This window comes from Mandrillus leucophaeus, unplaced genomic scaffold, assembly GCF_000951045.1.
Source record: "Mandrillus leucophaeus isolate KB7577 unplaced genomic scaffold, Mleu.le_1.0 Scaffold485, whole genome shotgun sequence".
In the NCBI taxonomy this organism is placed as follows: Eukaryota; Metazoa; Chordata; class Mammalia; order Primates; family Cercopithecidae; genus Mandrillus; species Mandrillus leucophaeus.
The window spans coordinates 353,728-356,859 of NW_012105198.1; the positions used below are offsets into that span (position 1 = coordinate 353,728).

Below are 3,132 nucleotides of genomic sequence, written 5' to 3' on the forward strand. Positions count from 1 at the left end.
TGTAGAGGTGGAGTTTGTTGCCCAAGCTGGTCTCAAACTCCTACCCTCAAGCAATCCTCCCACCTCAGCTTCCCAAAGTGGTTATTGCACTTTATAAATTGCTTAAGTAATATATGCTTTCCAAATCATGTATGCAGAAGGACTCATAGGTATTAGAAAATTACTGGATTGCAAAATTGAATATGGAAATCTACTGTTTGGCATTTTACTTTCCTTTCTTTGATATACTAGAAGAATAGCTACAAATATTTCCTCTTAATTTCCAAAATGATTTGAAGATTGGGCTCTCCTTGCCCACAAATAAATAAAAACTAATTTTGGAATTACTGATGATTTTGGTGTGCCATTTAGAGAGATATTAAGGTTTATTTTGAAAGAACAAACGAAGGAAAGAGCTTGAGTTGCACACCTATCTCCTATTCACATTCCATTGGCCCAAAGTTGGTCACATGGACACTTCTAACTGCAAGGGAGGCTGAAAAATGTAGTCTTCAATGGCGATCAATTTATGCAAGTAAAACTGGAAACATTTTGTTACTAAAAGAAAAAAAAAGTGGATACTACATGGTAAGGCAGTTCCTAAAGAAGGGAGTAAGTCTAGCACCCTGAAAGAGCTGAGTAGGAAATTTGACAGAGCAACAAAAGGATATGTTTCAAGTGTGCAACTGTCATGGGAGTGCTAAGTCATACTGAGGAACACACAGTTTTCACTGCACAAGCACCTCCTATCCCTTGTTTCCAGGGTATAGGTTGTTAAAAGAAAAACTTTAGCCAAGTTAAATTTAAAAGAGTTTAATTGAGGAAAGAGTGAATCAGGCAGTCTCCCTGAGCCAGAATGGGCTCAGACACTCCAGTGCAGACACCTGGTAGAAGAAGATTTATGGACAGAAAAAAAAAGAAAGTGACATATAGAAAATAGAAGTGAGGTATAGAAGCAGCCAGATTGGTGATGCTCAGTGTTTGCCTTATTTGAACATGGTTTGAACAGTTGGCCACCTTTGATTGGCCGATCAAACTTTTCTCAGGGATTGGCACAAGAGTAGGCTATGGTCTGTTTACAACTCCATTTAGATTATAGTACATGATGTATGGAAAAACCTTTAGGCTGAACTTAAAATATGTAAGGAGGCAGCTTTTGGCTAAACTTGATTCAATGCTGTCAATTTTACACAAAGGGTCTAGTGAAAACTTCGCTTCATCAGCATTCAGGAACCCTCTCACTGGCAAGAGAAATGCTATTCTATACCACAAGTCTATTCTTAGGCTCTGATAAACTCTGTATGGCCAGACACTGGAAAACACAGGAGAATAGGTGTGAAGCCCTGGACAGCTAGGGTAGTGGTCCGCTTGAATAAGCAAAAGACTCCACCATAAATTGGAATAATCATTAATAATACATTTGCTACTAATGTTCATATAGACAAGTCTTAATATGAAAAAAGCAATGTACACATATATAACTGTAATATAATATAAAGCCTATATAGGGCAGATCAAATATTATCATAAATAGAGCAGGACCATATTTTGAAACATTACCATTAAGTAGAAGATTTTGTTAGTAGATGCCAAGGTGATAGATATTAATTACAGGCAAGAAAACTAATTTTCTTTTAAATGTTTTATTTATTAATTACTTTCATAAAAATTGTACAATCCCAAGTGTAGATTTTTCTCACTTCGTCATGAGAAGAAGGGCTGTTGTGGATGTGCATGTTGAATGAGAAATGTGTTTCTTTAGCTCAAACTTTCTGTTCCATTATTGGGAACAAGAAATAATTTCTCCTGACAGAATATACCTGAGATAAAATGGAATTGTTATGAGGAAAATGTTTCCATAGCTGTATATATACGTAAAACATATTTATCAGTAAAAAGACTGTTTTAAAAATGTTATACACAGTAATTTCATTTTCACTAATTGCTTTAGTGTGGCAGTAATTCACTAGGAAGGATCTGAGGTGTTCTCTCTCCCAAGACTCTTTTAATTTTATGGAAAGCCACAAACAATGTGTTAAGAAAGTTAAATTTTTTAAATCTTGGAGAGAGAAAAAGGTTTTTTCATGTCTGTTTTACCACTTGACAATATTGTGACTGCCTAGAAGCTTTGAATATCCTGTGTATGTTGGCTAATTTTCCAGCTTATGAGTCTGATCCTTCCCAAGGTAGAAGCCAGAAATTAAGTTCTCAATCTCTCTTAAAGTTGGGATAGAGGCTTGTGACTTACATGCTACAGATTAAGTATATACATGCCAGTTTTGACTATAAAACTACAAATTGAAGAATTAGATATCATGCCCGATCCACTTCTGTTCTGGTGGCTGCACACCTATCCGGTTTCTGAAGACCTCACCAGCAAAAATTTTAGTGTTATTAGCCAACATCCAGCGTGGCGTCTGTTGCCAGGGTTACTGAAGCAGTTATGAAGTGTGATTTTGATTTTCTTCTTTGATTCATAGCCTGGTTTTCTGTGTGGTCTTCAAGATTGCTTGAGAGAGAAGAATGGGAATTTCATTGAGTATGTAATTATTTATTTTATATATCTTACATTTTTTTTACTGTATTCAGAGTAAACATATTCCCATTCACTAAATCACTTATGAATATATGATTTTAAATAACTGCACAGTATTTCCCATTTTACCCTTCAAATCTATGTTTCATCTTTTTCACATTGCTTTCTTTCTGGGGCTAATCTGTGTATATGAAATAAAACAGCTCCTTAGATCTCTGGTTTCAGGTGGGTTTGGACAATGGGGAACTAGGGTAAAATAGCAGAGAAAGGAGGAAGCCTGAAGTCAGGCATTTGTATTCCCCTTGTTCCTTCTTACTGGATTAACTCTGATTGGCTGCTGCTCTCAAAGAGATTCACTTTACATCCAGATTTTCTTAATTGCTACTTACTCACTCCAGCCTAGACATTGCATTCCTTATGATTTACTTTCACACACTTAGATCCTCTTCAAATAGCTTTAATTTGTGACAATTATACGTTTTCTTTAGGGTCTCTGACTGGAGCAATATTCCATTGTAGGAATATATCATAATTTACATCACTATTTTCCTAGTGTTTTACATTTAGGATTCTCTTGATTATTTTAAGTCTAAACATTGCTGTAATTAGATATTAAT

The 3,132-nt window shown here is 35.5% G+C and overlaps 1 long non-coding RNA gene across 1 annotated transcript in view; it reads right to left on the reverse strand.

Moving 5' to 3' along the window:
* Positions 1-1,957: 1,957 nt before the first annotated feature.
* The window catches only part of LOC105550446, a 19,284-nt gene continuing 18,109 nt past the window's right edge, over positions 1,958-3,132 (reverse strand). Inside the window, exons 2-3 of the long non-coding RNA XR_001007719.1 lie at positions 2,645-2,696; positions 1,958-2,488 (exon numbers count right to left, since the gene is read on the reverse strand). This is a non-coding gene — a long non-coding RNA (uncharacterized LOC105550446). The remainder of the gene's footprint in view (positions 2,489-2,644; positions 2,697-3,132) is intronic.